Source organism: Lissotriton helveticus, chromosome 3_2 (assembly GCF_964261635.1).
Source record: "Lissotriton helveticus chromosome 3_2, aLisHel1.1, whole genome shotgun sequence".
NCBI lineage: Eukaryota > Metazoa > Chordata > Amphibia > Caudata > Salamandridae > Lissotriton > Lissotriton helveticus.
In genome coordinates, this window is record NC_136062.1 from 432039523 (window position 1) to 432056679 (window position 17157).

Genomic DNA, 17157 nt, shown 5'->3' on the forward strand with positions numbered 1-17157 from the left:
AGTCAGCCAGAAGAACAACATCAAAGCAATGACTAAATTAGGATGCGGAGCTAGATGCGGTCTAGTGTTTCAACGTGAACATGACGTGCAACGCGTGACGTGCATGACTGGTGGCCATCTTGGAGTGACAGCGCTTTAGATGCCTGGAAGTAAGGCTATACTGATCCCTACCACAGCTCACATCTCGTTACCTGCAACCGCATCGAAGCACAACGACTGGCACACATTTCACTGCACTTTCACAAGCGGTAAATGCAGTGGTGATGTGCACACCTTGAGGAAGTAACAACAATGTGCAAACACTCACAGCAATGATGTGCACACCTTAAAGGCATATCTTTCTGCACCAGTTAAGGCTTTATGTCAGCCCATCTAGGATGTGTTTAAAGAAGCTAGACGCAGATACAAAGGGTCATTATGCTAAAGAAGAGAACTTAGTCATGACTAAATATAAGTTCTATACCCAACATCCAAAAGCAGAAGAAAGTGTAGATGAATTTGTTGCTAGGCTATGTCAGTTATCCACTAAATGTTGTTTATGGAGTGATGATGGATGAGCTCATTAGGTACCGACTAATTTTTCAGTGTCACAATAAAACAATTCAAGAGGGATTATGGGCAGCCATGAAACCTACTTTGAATGATGTCAACGTTTTAGAACAATCAGATTTGTGTATGAAAGAGCTAAGGAAAAAGTTTCAGAGAGCAGAGGTTTCTGAAGTTGGAGCTGTGTGTAGGTTGGCTCATGATACTTTTCCTGCTGTAATACCTACAACCTCCAAAGGGAAAATGTTAGCTTCTTCTACACAGCCCAAGAGCTGCTATCATTGTGGCAGTATGAGCCATTCTTCTGATTCTAAGTTTAGCTTTGCACATACCAGAGAGTGTAGGAGGTGTTGTCATTTAGAACAGTTTGCAAAGGTGTGCAGGATGGTATGTTGTGGGAAGATAGCATGCGTCACTGAAGCGTCCACTGAGTCCGTTGAGATTTCTGAAAGAATATTAAGCAAAGAGAGTAGAGATGACATGAATGCTGATGGTCTAAAGAGGAATAGACTTAAAAACATGTTTAAAGTCAATGGTTGTGCAGTGCAACTTATGGTTGATACGGGATCAATGTACACCATTGTACCCAAAGCCTTATTTGAACAATTGTGGGGTGGAACATTGTTGAAACCCAAGGACATTTCACCTGATGGTTACCAAGGGAAAACAAATGACACTGTGGGGTTTATGGAATCAAACATAGAATTTGGGGTAGGGCCATTCTAGTAAACATTTATGTATCTAAACAAGGTCCCGAGATTTTAGGATGGGTACATCAATACAACGTACACATATTTCTTAACCCTGGGCACCCACACAAGTAATGGTGGCGGAGGAAGAGTCAGTTTCTGACATTTCAGATTCTATGAGACAGGTTTTGATGAAAAGCTGGGCATGCTAGCTTAATAAGTTCACAAATCATACTCAAACTGGGCCACTTGGCAGAAACATGTTGACCTCTTGATATCGGTGTGGGGACAATTAATACCCCAATACACCGACCACGTTTTTAGCATAGCATATAGGTGCCAGTAACATTAAAAATAATATGACGCCTGTCATGGATTTTTAACTCACTTTTTCTTTGGGCCCCCACTTAGTTTAGAAGTGCATCACCTGTCATCAGGTGCATGCCCGCCCTCCAACAAAACGAGTTTTTGGAGGGCGAAGACTTGGTCAATGATGAAGCATGACACCAGGTGGTGTGTGAGACCAGTCTTACACTTTTTGTGAGATGCCAACACTCTTAAACTAGAAACATTTACACTTATCCCCCCCTCCTTTTTTCCACTAGGAGCAGCTCTTTTGTGGTTCAATAGATTATCAGGTCACTGAGTGGGTGGTGAAGTGTAGTGTTTGCAAAGAAGGAGAGAAGAGACTCAGGCTGAATAAGCAGTGTGCAAGAGACGTATCACCAATCCAGGCAAGCATTGGCACAATGTTTGTATCGACTTTATCAAACCCATGTCTGAGTTAAATAGTGATTGCAAGTCTGCTTCTGTGGATGCAGATGTGTATATCAGGTGGTTGTGTGTAGTGTTCATGAGAGAAATCACCACAGAAGGCAATTTGCAGCGCTACAAAAAAAAGGTCTTAGAAGAAAGGACCCTATCTATATTTATCACAGGGAATGGTACATAATTGGCTACTCAGGACATGGAATTTTACTCAATCTAAACAGTATTACACCTTATTGCACTGCATTTTACAATCCGCAGGGAAAGCGCATTCCGGCCCCCATCCATGCGGCCCACCGGGGAATTGCCCGGTGCCCGTACCGGCCAGTCCGGGTCTGGTGAAAAGGGACAACAGAATGGTGAAAGGTGTGATTCAAATGGGTGATGTGGCACATTAGGATATCAAAAGAGCAGTGGAAGATTTGGTCTGGGCTTATCGCACTACGGAACAAGCTGATGAGTGGTAGGGTTACAGGAACCAAAATGGTACCCTATTAATGAATGAGTGGGTAGCTAGAGGTGGTGCACAGGTAACTGATTTGAGTAAGGATTTTAATCCCAATGGTGCATTCAATGAAGGTGATTTGGTGAAGATTTGCACTGGACGAGTGATGAGAGGTCTGTCAAAGTGTAAAGTATAAGGGGGTAAGCATGTGTACTTTTTATGTAGTTTTAGAGAATGGTGAACAATGGAATTAATGTAGAATTGCTACGTATAGAAGGTGGAGAGTGTGTAGTGAAGAGAGAGGGGAAGTGTAAAAGTTGCATAATGATAAAAGATAATGTGTCTGACTTGCGATCTTTAGAAGGTAAGGTTAGAGAAGTTTAAACATTCTCGGTTTCCATGGAAGGCACCACTTTTAGTCTAAAGGTGCGAAGAGTGTAAGAGAACGCAAACCACCTGTACATTTAATAGATTTTTTTTTGTCAGTCATTTGTTCATCATCTGGGAGTGAATAGCATTCTCATTTAGCTATTGTTTATTTCTTCCAGCATTGTATTTTGCTAAATGTATCCATCTCTTGCTTGTTATTACTTTACTTGTTTTCTTTCTAAATGTTTTCTTTTTTGTTTTTCCTTTCTTTTTCGTGTTCTTCAGGTTTTTCTATATTTCGAATCATAAATAGTGTTCTTGTTTATGTTCAAAGCTTGTATTTTTCTGGAATGGAAGGCGATGTGTTATGTCGATCTTGCGCTCTTTGTGTCTAGTGCACAACTTGCTATGTCCATTATTGTGGTATGAGAAGTACCCTGTGATTGCGGGGTTCTAGAGTGGTTGGAGCAGTTAGTGACTCAGGCAGGAAAGTTCGCTCTTACCTTTGTTTTGTATTAAAGCCATAAAGCCACTTCTTCTCTTCATCCTTCGTGTCAACGTAATTTCTTCATAACATCTTCACTGATGTCCGTGAACAATTTATTACTAAATTAAACACAAGACCCTTTTAGAGGGTCCCCTGAAAACCAACCAAGCACAAGTTTCTGGCTCGTTATTTGCTAACATGCCACCAACAGACATGTTTCTGACCTCATGGGGTGAGAGACCGCACTCTCAGAGGACAGAAACAAACCCTACTCTGGTCAGAGGTGCTTCACACCTCGTCCAGGATAGGAAGGCCTTCCTGGGTGAGAAACTTTAAAGGCAATGCCATCTTTGAAATCCAACCCAGGAACCTCCAGATAGTAGGGGAGGCCAAGCCTCCTTTACTGCTCCACTGTTGACGGGAGGAAAGGGAGGAAAATTACTTACATGAGGAAGAGTGTCCCCACTTACCCAACACCACCACTTAGGTGGGGCAGGCGATGTGAACCCCTTTCCTGATATTCCACCATCTTCAAATGGTAGCGAAACCTCCAATCAGGGAGAGGGTAGTATCCCTTCCTACAAGAAGTGAGGCTGAAGGCAACCTAAAGGTAAGCAGCACATTCGCTACTACCTGTCTCCTCTTGTAGCACCCCTGAATTCAGTATTCAGGTGGAACCCCAAGACCTGAAAATCAGATTTGATGGACAAGAGAAGAGCTGAACAAATAAGAGCCCCTGTTCGCAAACTGAAGCCCTGCTGCTGAAGAAAAAGGTGTCAAGCCTCCCTGCTGCTCCTAAGACTCAACAATCACTGATGCTTTGTCGTCCTGAAACGTGAAATGACTCCAAGAACCCCAAAGTACCTCCAGCCTTCAAGACATTTCTGTGAAGCTCCCTCAGAGTGAAGGTATCCAGCCTCTACACACCGTAGGCACCGCAGGTTTGTCGTCTTGCTGCTTCCTTACGCCCTAGACGCAGTACCAAAGTAAGAAGTACAACAGCTCCAGAGGGTCAGAGCTGCCTTCCCACCAAGTTTTATAGGCACCAGGGCCTACCGGAGCCGTGGTGTACCAATATCCAGGGTACAGACGCCCAACGGTAAAGACCAAGAAGAGTCCACACCAAACGCCTGTAACACCAGAAGCACACCCGTCAATGGATATCGAGGGACATTGAGAAACTGGAAACCCACATCCTGAGTGGTCCAGCAGTCCTGAGATCACCTCTCAAAGTTGCCTGCTACGGACCACGAAGACCTCAAGATGCACGTTGCCCTGCTGACCTGTTCGCTTTGCACCTGGCCCCACCAGCCCCAACACCAATCAACAAGCCCTGCTCCTGTGGTACCAGCCCCTTACGACCTCCTTTCTCTAAAGAGAACCACAGGACTTACCTGTAAGTCCCACTGTTCAGTGCTTTTTCAAGTGGCCCCCATCGTATTTATGCACTAGCTTGCAAGACCTCAAAACCACTCCTCCTGGCCGATCCGGGACGCTCCCAAATTTCTACTGCTCAAACTTTGGACCAGGGTCCAACATCAACCTAAAATGAGAAGGGAACTTTGTGAAAGCATTGCCTGAAGTTCTATTCATTTTTCAGCCTTTTCCCTATTGTTTCCTTTGGTGCCTAATTGTGCATAGAAGTGATTTATTTTGTGAAATTTGAAAAATCATAACCCTAACCTTAGAACTGTGTTTATGGTCTTAAAAAGTACTTAAAATTGATATTATTTTTAAAAATTGGTATTGGTTTTATTCTTGAGTATGTGTCTAATTTATGGCATCTGTGAGTACAACAAATGCTTAACACCATCCTCTGTTAAGCCTCACCGCTAGCCCACACAGCCATAATAAGAGAGTTAGTATTATCTACTTTTACCTCTACCAGCCGTTTGGGGACCTCTCACATTCTCTGCATAGTGTACTTTATTTTTTAACACTGTACAGAGAGGTGATCTCCAACAGTTTTCAATATGAATGTTCATATTCCCGAATGTTCCAGCCCGCTATTGGGAATGTGTTTAATTGGTTAATGCAAGATGCACCCTTTATCTTTGTGTTGGGAAAATTGTTTTAATAGCAATTGTATATGATTTGTGGGATATTAAGTGATGTATCCTTCCTTATGAAGGTGCAACCTTTAATTAATTATATAGCTTAACAACATGTCTCCATAGGCAGTATGTATATATATTTTCTTCTGTATTTATAAAGGGAGGAGATGGGTTAGGAAGGTAGGTATACTTTCCCTTATAGTGTTCCGCGTAGGACACCGTACCAAGAGTAGAACTCTGTTATTGTGATGTAATCAGCTGGCATTCTAAAATGCCAGATGCTGAGATCAACTGCCTGGAGCAGACTCGTTGTGGTTTCTTCCCTGTCCTACACTTAAGTGTGTTGGTGAATACGACTACAAAAAAACAGAGATGCAATTACGCTGTGTGTGTGGAGTCGATCTTTACACATTGTGGGGAATATTTACAAGCCCCTTATTGCCACATCAACGTTACTTTTTTCGATGTTCCTGTGGCGATAGAGGCTTTGCCTTGTGAATAAGGACCCTTTCACGCTACACTTAACATGAAAGGGATGGGCAATGGGTGTTGCCGGGGCATTCTGTCCCATTGATTTTGACACTGCTCCATATTTACAAGGGTGGTGTAAATATGGGGCAGAACCAATATTAAGACCAGGTAAAACATGGTGAAATGAGGAAAAATTATTTCTTTCTCCTTGTTTTTGCTGTTTCTGTGTGTGCTGCATTCTGCCATGAATGATTGTTTAGTTACAAAAAGGTGGTCGATTACAAAACATATTCTAAAGTAAGTTTCATCATAAAATTATAAAGGTACACACACCAAATAAGTAGCATTGAAACTGAATTTAATTCAGCTGTGAGTAGTGATTTTCAGTAGTTTCACCAGTATTATATTTCATTTCATACAATACAATGCAATTTCAAATCTTCAATCAAGACAGTGCTCGGTGATTGTCAGGAGGAAAAAAAGGGGGGGGTTTTAGGTAGGTTGGGGTGTGGTTGGAAAAGATTGAGGGACAAAGAAAAGGAATTGTGTCCTGTAAACAATTCTATCTCAATTTGAGAACATTTCTAGTCCATAATAGATCAACATGGTTCCCTGTACACACTATACACATATATGGCAAATTTCGCTGTGGCGTGTATGTGTAGGTAGTGTTGTCGACGTTTCGACCCCTATGGCAAGGGCGGGTGATTCCTCAGTTTAGGGTCTTCATCAGGACAATAAAAACAGTGACAGTGAGCACATAAGGAAACAGAGATGTGTATCACTCAGTAAGATGAATTATAAATTGATCACAGGAGGGCAACACTTAATGTCCCACAAACACGGTGTACCTACATATATATACAGGCGTTTTGCGGAGGTCCCACCTTAGTTGAGACTGGCGCCTTTGGGGTATTCTGTGGGAAAGTAAATTAGAATTAGGAAGGATTGCGTGTGGCAGGTATGGATAGAGTAACCCAAAATGGGAGAGGACCAACTTACTGGGTTCTTCAAACAAAAGGATCCATAAGTCAATAAGTGGAATCCCAGATGACGGGGTATGTAAAATCTGTGGATAGAAAAATAACCATGTCTCTGTATTCAGTTGTAAAGATTCTGCAGCTCATGCGACTCGACACGGCGGGAAGTCACCTAGGGATGCACAAGACTTACTTTTCAAGCCTTCCGGATGAGTCGGTGCGTGGGTGTGGCAAAAGTCCTACATCCACTGGAAGGGTTAATCAAGAGTAGGGTGTAGGTTTCTTACACCATCTGAAAATACAGAGAGATTCTGTGTTCTAGACACTCTCCAAACTCAGCGTCGTAATGATCAATAATATAATTTAGTGCGATCAATGATTTGTGCCAGTCTGCTTATACAATAAAGGGAGATGACTAATAGTAGATAAGAGGAGTAAGGGGGAATGTAGCAGGAACAGCCCGTATGTGTGGCATCTATGGCGCTTATGGGGCCGTGACATACAGGGATCTATGTGGGCTGGGCTTGGTGTGAAACAAACCCATTCAGTGGTATTGAAGCAACCATCCGGTCCACAGATAAGTCATTATTAATAGAGGGAGGGGTGATTTAGAATAATGAAATCCCATTAACAAACGGGAAGTGTGGCATAAAGCGCACTATTACGTTTAAACGAGCCCTTCTAACAAAAGTGAAAAAATAGCCCGTGTGCGTGGCATCACTCGCGCTTAGAATAATGAAATCCCATTAACAAATGGGAAGTGTGGCATAAAGCGCACTATTACGTTTAAACGAGCCCTTCTAACAAAAGTGAAAAAATAGCCCGTGTGCGTGGCATCACTCGCGCTTACACAAACTGCGATGACATGCCGAGTGCAGCCTCTCACACCGTCGTACCTGTGTCAATGATGGCTATCGTTTCCAGAGTTACCGCCGGCATCCACTAGCCGTCGGAGACATAGACCCGGCGAAGCAGGGGGCGTGTCTGAGGGGCGTGACTTATAAATTATTTCTTTCTCCTTGTTTTTGCTGTTTCTGTGTGTGCTGCATTCTGCCATGAATGATTGTTTAACACCTTCCTTGCGGCCGCGACTTTGCGGAAGTGCGGCACTTCCGCAAAAGGGGCGGGGCCGCATCGGCCATTGGGTGAAGGCAGCACCAGCGAGGTAGTGGTGCCGTCGGGGGGTTAAGAGCAGGAAAATATCCCTTCCTGTACATAAACAATCATTAAAAAAAATGACGAGTTGCAACTTCTATTTGTGCTGCATTTTGCAGCACACATAGAAGTTATAAATCACCATTACTGATTGTTTATGAGCAGGAAGCAACACCTACCTGCACATACACAATCTTTCCCTGCAACGCCAGCACCCTTGTACAATGATGCAAGAGCGCCTACAGTTGGCGCAAGGCAGTTACATTTAGCGTCAGCGCTAAGGGAAAGGCAGGGATGTCCCTTATTCTTGTGAATACAGCGTACCTCTGCGTTTGGAAGCTGTCAGAGCGCGGCGTTGGCCTTCTTGACACCGTGCTCTGACAGTTTCCTAGTAAATATGCCTCTGTGTATTCCCCTTCTTGCATCTAGCACAGCAAATGTTGATCCTGCACTTTTTTGCGTGAAAGCTGAGTAAATCCAGGCTTATGTATATTTTGTAAAATGGTCATACATCCCTTAGTGCATCTTACCAGTAAATAACACATTTATAATGTTAACCGACTGTAAGGTACTTCTTTTGTTGACTTCAGAAGGATGAAAGGCAGAGTCGGCCTCGATTTAAACCCACAGCCATGCAATGAAACACAGATTCCTGCAGTGAATGCACTAGTCTCTTCCCCACTTCCAACCTTTACAACAACCTTAAACACAATGCACGTCCTAGTAAATAGGGCACTCGGCAGATTTTCTGCTGGAAACGATGCACGTCTTGGCCTGGGGCACCGGCGGTGTCCCCTCATTTTGTTTACAAACATGTTGGGCTGATGCACGCGTCTCTGCCAAGCTCTGCTGGCGCTGCCGCATCAGTTGTTATTGTTCAAATGAGCAAGCGGCAGGGCTGAGTCGTCTCGTCCGGGTGTGGGAGGACGGCTGGCGGCGTGCAGCGGCAACAACAGCTCGAGCGTGCCATCCATCCTTCCGCGGCCGGGCGGAGGCGGGAGCGAGCCGGGCACGCAGCACTGGTTCAGCCGCGTCACTTTCACACGCCGCCCTGGCTCTGGCATTTGAAAATGACTCTGATCGGCCGTGCTTTGTGACTTGCTAAGCAGTTCGGATCAGTTTTAATTAAGCACCCGATGTGTGCTCTTAATCATCTGACACAGCCTGGACTGAAGAAACGAGACCAGATTAGCAACAGAGCTCTAGAATTCCAAATCAGAGCTTGGTTCTTCCGTTCTCCATTACTCCTGTTTTAGGTCTAGCTAGGAACACCTTTACTATAGACACACGACCTCATGTAAACACAAAATTAAATATTAAAAGAAGTATAGAGAGTAGGGCTCTGGTTTCGACCCTAGGTCAACCTTCTTCTTTAAAGTCATTTGATTTGTTAGCATTCGTGTTAGCTCCTTATCAAGTAGGCCCGGTGCAATGTAGCGAGTTTTTGTTATTGTGCACTTTATTCAGCTAGTTTGCATCTGTTATTTTCGGCATTTATGCTTTTTTACTGTGCAACAGTATATGTTGTCTCCAGAGTTGTGATAGCGTGCTTTGAGCGTAATTATCAAAATGTTATTTGCAGTGATTCCTGCAATATCTATAAGAAAATGTGTGCTTACACTCTAGAAGAGTTTCTAATTAAACTACATAAAATGCTAGCTCACCTTTCGTGGGTGTTCCTTTTTGGAGTAAACGAAAAGAAATTAAATGGGGCTTATTACCAAGGGTGGCGCTAGGCAATTATCGCTGGTTTAGCAGCCGTTTTCGGCCGCTAAGCGTCGTTAATTCTATTGCTCTATTAGCAAGCTGTCGCTAACTGTTGCTAGCGACAGCTTTTAGGCGATACAGAGCGGTTTGGGGCCCGCTTTGCATGTCAGCGATATTTATCGCTAATGACATGCAAAGTGGGCGTACCCAACCTGTTAGCGACTGAAAGCAGTCGCTAACGTCGCTATCGCCTATTAGCAAGGCAGGCGTAGCGATGGAAATATTCCCGCTATCGCCAAAAACTAACGCCTGCTTAGACCAGTTCTTAGCCATGTTATCCAATGGGAGGTGGAAAACATGGCTAAGAGCATTTCATCGCTAATGCGTGAATATCGCTGTATTCTCAACGATATTCACGCATTTTGCCGCTATCGCTGGATATTTTAGCACAATGGAGAAAAACGTTGCTAATAGCATGTTTTCTCTCCTAACATATCCAGCGATAGGCAGCGATAAAAAAAATCGTCGCTAAGCCCATTTAGCGATAATTATCGCTACTTGTTGGTAATATGCCCCTAAATGTCTTTGCCTCAGACAGGAAAGCTTGGGTTCCCAAATTGAATTCCCTCTAGGTAAAATCAATAGGGTTTTGTAGAACAGACCATGTCTGCTTTCCTGGTGCTGACTGGAGATGTGTTTTTCCTGTACCACCTAAGATCACGGGAAAACTACAGGAAATGGTCTGTATGAACCCCATCATGCAGCTCTTGGGCAATAAATTGTGTATGCACTTCACAGGAAATCTGTAGGAAATTGGGATATTAGTTGTGGAGGATGTGAGGCCCGCACAAGTAATAGGTCCACAAATGCCCCTTTCTGGGTAACCAAGAACTCCATTGGAACTCTTGACTATCTCAGTGCAGCGAAGCAGATTAGTGCAAGGCCTACTCAGGGGAGGTGGTGTGAGTTAGTAATCACCAGTTACTGGCACGCTATAAAAGCGCTCAATAAAGGATTGTTCCGCGAGTGCTTTTTCATTAGAAAAAGGAAAAGTACATTAATTGCAGACACACACTACTAAATACTACGCATTATTTTACAACTATATATTTTAGACAGGTTGAAAATACAATAGATGGCATTGTGTAATCAACATTGACCTCCTAAAGGGTCATACAAACATTTAAGGTAGGTCTATTGGCTTGGTTAAAGGCTCAAGATCAACCAACCGCATGCTCAAAACACCATCATTAGTTGTAACTGCAACAATCAATAATAAGTGTGTGCAAATGGACTTATTAATATTAAAAAAGCATATTCAAATTGATCAGTAATCAATGTCTGAATTATTGTCATTAAGCTTTTTAAAACGAATGTGTACATGCTTTTTATATCATTTCAAGCCATAAGGATGCAATCATTAAAACAATCCCTGGAAGGTGGAACATAAATTGCAATTATAGATTCAGCCCCTAGAGAATGCTGCACTACATATACCATCTCTAGACACCTTCAGACCACATACAATGCAGCAATAGACCCAGCCCCTGAAGGGTGGTGCACTCCCAGCTCCAGTATTGGCAGTGCTTTAAATAAAAAAAATATATAAAACAGAGAAAATCTTTGAGGGTCATGGATTGCTTGACCCCCAAATATATGGTTAGTTTTATAAAGCATTACTCCTGGGGGGCTGCTGTAATTCCTACAGCCCTGGAAACATGATCCGGATTCAATGGTGGTGCCCCATCCTCCTGGTGCCACCACAAGAAGAGAAAACAAATGCAAATATGCCCCGCATGGACTTATGGGGCATTCCTGCCACGAAGCAGTGAATATCAAATGAACCAATCTCCTGCTGCTGCAGTGAGAGTCGCTTCTCCTTCTTGGAGTTGTGTGCCTCATTTGCCGTCTTTTTTCTTTTTGTAGTCTTGGAGTGCCCTGTCCCACCTGGGCACTGCAGGTGGTCCCAACATTCAGGGCAGCCCAGGGAGACCACTTCTACCTGTCCCACCAGTTCTGCCTGGCAGCTACTCTCCCGCAGAAGTCAGCAGCTCTTGCTTCCAAGCATGCTTCTGTGGGCAGGGTGGTGACTCAGGGGGTAGCTGCCCAACCCCACCGGACACAAGCATGAGGAGCGGGGCATGCCTGCCACCAATGGGGAGAGTGTGGCAGCACTTCCCCGTCAGTCTTCTCTTGATTGCGGCTGGACTTGGGGATCCCGGGTCCACACCTGATCTTCGGGGGAGGCGTCGCAATGGCCTTCCCTGCTCCTGTTGATGGAGATTGGAATTTCCAGGCCCTTGCAACTCTGGGGATAGAGCCTACACCCCCCCCCCTGTGCCCCCAGAGTCAAAATAAAGAAGTAATCCTTGCACTGGCCCTGTCCCACTCTTGGGATAATTTCTAACCGGGCAGTGGAGACCCATGTGCTCCTGTTCGGAAAGGGGTAAAAATTTGCTGACCTGAACAAGGCTATAGCTCAGTCCTTGTTGAGCCGATTTACATTATGTAGAATTCATTTTACTCCTGGTGTTGAGGTCTAGCCACCGGAAGACGTTTTAGCACAACTCCTCAGCTCCAGATTGGTGTAATCTACAGGGAGTTGGTTCCACTGGCTCCCTGTCACAGGTCTACTTCTGGTCTTTGTTCTTGGATGCAGAAGTGCAGATTGTTTCCACAACTGATCCTCAGGGGTGTAAGTGGGCCAGTCTCTCTGGCCCTTGCATAAACCCACATTTTTTGGGGTCAACTGGGGGGCAGAATCCTTACTTCTTTTTGAATTGGAGGGTGTCGCCTTCCAGTTGTCAATGGCTATTGCAGTCCCAGGGTACAGCAGCAAAGCAGCCCTCTCTACCCCTGTGAAAGTGTTTTTAAAGGGGTGGATGCATCTAGAAGACAGTCACCCTTGGCTCATCCCCTCTCCACCCCTGTCCCAACCCTTCTGCACAACATGCTGGTGCAGTTCAAGATGTTGTCATCTGGGAGTCCCTAGTCAAATCTGCTCCTGGTGTCTCAGCTCCGCTCCTCACTGACATCACTGCCAGGCACTTCTCCAACAAATGTTGTCTGGGTTATGTCCTTTGTTCAGTGGGCTTAGGCTGTTCCTAGCCCTGGTGCTTTGTGGCAAGTAATTAACAAATGCAGATCTTTATCCCCACCCTTTCTTGAGAGGGAGCTCTGGTAAGCACTGTTAATAGCTGCTTATGTGTGGGATCGCCTATGTTCCTGCAGCTGGAAATCATTTTTATTAACTTGGCTTTGCAGGTTGCCAAAAGGCCTGGGCTCTGAGCCTGAGATAAGCCAGAGAAATATGGCAATCCAGGATGACCCAAACATTGTACAGATACACATTAGGAACTCTCACATTTGGTTTTCTCACACATGTTCCACCCCATTTTGATAGGTCATTGAATTTGTAGGCTAAAGGAAAGCGAAACTGCACACTAAGGCAGTTTTCCCTCTAAGGGGCCTATTTCGATGTCAGCCAGAAAGCCTCTAACCACAGGTCGGAGGCTTTACCGACCATTATGGATGGTTTAAATTCCAACTGCCTAATTACAATCTAGGTCATTGGAATTGAAACCGAGCGATTATTCAGGCTGGATTCCAATGGCCTCAAGTAGTTCGTCGGCCAGTTAGAAACTGGCCCATAATCCCAATGTGATTATGGGCCATGGGCTCGGTTTCCGAAAGACCTTCCATGCCGGGATTTCCAACATGGAAAGCTTGTCAGAAAGTGAGTTTGGGGGGCTCTAGCAGGGCCCCCTTCACCTTACAGCCTCCAATTAGGGGTTGAGGAGTCACCTATGGTGCCCCCTTTTAATCCCTGCACCGCATGGCAGGCACCTTGAGCTGCCTGCCACGCGGTGCAGGGATTATCAGAATCTCCCAATTCCTTTTGGGAGCTTGTACTGTGGCCGGTTTACGGCTACAGCACAATCTCCAATAGGGAAATCGAAGAATGCTACCGCACTATGTGCGGTCTCATCCTAATTATACGGTCAGACCACCGACCGGAGGTTGGTTGGTCCCAAATCCACGATGATGTCAGTCAGAGGCAACTGTGACCAACATTATAATTGAGCCCTAAGTGTATAAGAAAGTGTCACTACAAACCAAACGGTAACTCACATTAGCTTTCCCTATGTGTGTACACTAACATTATAAAGGTTACCCTAGGACAATATCCAATACTGCACTGAACATGTGAAGTGGATGTATGACGGTACAACGCGTGGTATTACCACGCGTACCGTTACAACGCAGGTTTTACAACGCAAGTCGTTACAACGACTTGCGTTGGGGGGCGCTGGATAGTGAATAGTTTAATATACTATTCCAACTCCAGTCCCCGTGGATAGTAGGGAAGGTGTTGGATAGTAAATAAAATTATTCCCTATCCTAGAGCGCCCCCCAGCGCAATTCGTTGTAACGAATTGCGTTGTAAAAGTTGTGTGGTAATGGTACCACGTTCTAAAAGTTTCGTGGTAAAGGATGTTCCCCTGTGCAGTTGCACTAGGCATTCAAAGGCATGAATTATCCTTATGAGGTTGAAGGTGGCCTTATCAGTCTGTATTTATTGATATGATGGGTGCTACTAGCTAGACATGGAGAACAGGGTCACAAATATGTATGGTACTCTGAGGCAGTATGGCATAGTTTAGCTTACATCATAAGAGCAAACGTTCCCTTTCCCAAGTTTGAAGAGAAGACCCTAAGACTAGTGAATCAGTTAAAATAAATTTTTTATCCAAATGTGAAAGGAAAACAAGAAATTTCCAAGTTGCTAAAGTACAAAATCATATGTGAAGAGAAACAAATGTAAATATATATCAAACAATATTAAAAAGGAATGCTGATAAAAATGAGTTTATTAAAAGGATTATACAATGAAACCACAAAATTCACTGTAATTGATTAGCTAGAATACACTTTCTATACACTAGTTTTAGGGTCTTCTCTTCAAATTTGGGAAAAGGGAACGTTTGCTCTTATATTGATATATACCCATCCCTTTTCTGAGGATCAACGCAGCTCTATCTTTACTCTTAAATGTTATAAACTTTTGCTATCTTTAAAAGACACCAATGCCGTCATCATCACGATTAATTCGAGCACTAACGTCAGCTGCGATCTAGTACTTTACCCACACTGAAGATATTGAGTCTCCATTAGAGTTCGGCACACAGAGTATGTATCATCAACATGGTAAAATATTTACCTCTGCCATGCCGAGGGTACCCTGCATGCTGAATTTAGAGATGTCTACTGGCCCAGAAAACATCTCTTGCATTAGCAGGAACCCCCATTATGGCACATCAAGTCACTCTATTGAAAATGTGATGGATGGCTCTGTCAACATGATGGAGCTGTACAGCAAACTTTCAATATTTTTTTTCAAAAACAAATTCCTAAAAGCTGGATTGTCTTCTTGAAAGTAAAAATAAAACAATGACCCCCACCCGCCATAGGTACTTTTTGTGCAAAAATCTAAATCAGACCCATAGTTCTTTAAATTATCACACCTGGTTGAGCAGAGTCCTCTCAATGGCAGAGGCAATGCTGTGGAAAACACCTACTCTGGAGATTGGGAGTCGGCTGAAACATTGAAAAATGGCTGTATTCACACTATCATGTACACTACACAGCTCTGGATATTCCTATTAGGAGCTAGATGATGCAGGGTTAATTTTGCACTCTAAAGTCACCTAAATACGTATATACATTAATCACAACCAAATCGATTACCAATGCATCCTCCTCTTCCATCAGTGTGTCATCCACCTCACCTTCACCTCTAACATTGTTGTCTTTAAACAGTGACTACCTCATGCAATCAGAAAAACACATGTCCTCAGGATCCACGTGCTTGCCAAAGTTATTGGTTTTGTCAATGTGTCTTTAATGTTCTGAAAGCCATTCTTGGAAGATTTACTGCAAGTTCATGCGAGGGCAGACGCCTCCTCAGTAACGTCTGACAGCCTGATAAGTGTTGACGTCTGGGTCATTAGCACCAGACTGTAAACATCTGAATTTCAAAACTAAATTCCTTCCACATCCTTCACCTGACTGATCATACTGTGATTGGACCTGTGCCAGGAGAACAAGAAGAGATGAGAATCACCTAGGATATACTTAACACCTTTTAAACTTTAAAAAGAAGTGCAGGGCTTTTTCAGCAAGATGTGTGCTTGTCTTACATGCATCAAAAACAAGCACTGGCAATGCCAATAGGTCTGGCTTTCAAGGAACTCTGAATGGTTATGTGAAGCTTTTCATGTAAATGGCATGGGAATGGATATGTATTTGTCTGGTAGCAAAACATTGGAGAATAATATGGGAGTAGGTTAAAAGTTCAGATAATAGTTGCTCTGTCAAACCAGGCCTAAACATCCATGTAGGTTCATGACTGACCTCCTCCCATGTGCCCTGCTGCCAGAGAAAAACACCATAAACTATATTATCTAAGACACTTTAATAGCATTACAAAGTCATACTGGTGCCCCTAAAAGTTCAAGCTCAGGCAGCTGGCTTACTAAACAAAATGATCTTAGCTGTGTGGAGGGCAAGCACATTTTTGTGGCTCTACAAAACTTCTACCCAATCAAAACATGTACGCTAGGGTCCCAACATGTGAATGGAGCCAAAGCCACTCTCTAGGGATGCTCACATAATTGTCAGGCAACACCCGTGCTGTCAAGTCAGACCATAAACATATGGTGAATTTTTATGGGGCTAACCAGAAGAAAAAAAATGTATGATTCAAAACAAATCTGCCTGCACACAGTCACTAATACATGTGACTTTAATATATAAGATCTTAAATAGTATACCTCTGAGTATTAAAAACAATAAGCATTGGCAAAGGGAGCAGGTTTGATTTTCGTGCATGCACACAACATCTGCTTACAGGTGCACATGGACACACACTAATGTACACATGCAATTAGGTAATTATACCTATAGATACACATAAATACACAAACCAACACTGATAAAGATGCATATGGATACTAAGCAACACAAATAAACAAGCTTGTGCACAAGGACTGGCAATTCATGCCTACACATTTGCTTATAAAACACATGCAGACTGAAAGCATTCATCCATGTACACAAATAACACACATACAAATGTATACTCCAAGGCAACAAGCAGAAAACACATTTAGAGGCAATAGACATAGATAAAATCAGACACAAGCAGATGTATGGATGCATGAGTATGGGGGGAGGTGTATTAATAGGTACATGCATGTGTTTGCATGTGTGTAGACAAGTAGTAAATGGATTAGTGTTGGTGCATACATGCATAGATGCCTATTTGGGCATGCATCTATGGATACAGGTATAGATGGATGAAATTAAGTTGAAGGGGTAGGTGGATACAAAAGGTTTTCATATTTTTGTTTTTTTATGATGTTGCCAATTCACCTTGCCTTTGCTTTATTTCTAGAAACCATGTTTAGAATGCTATGATATACAA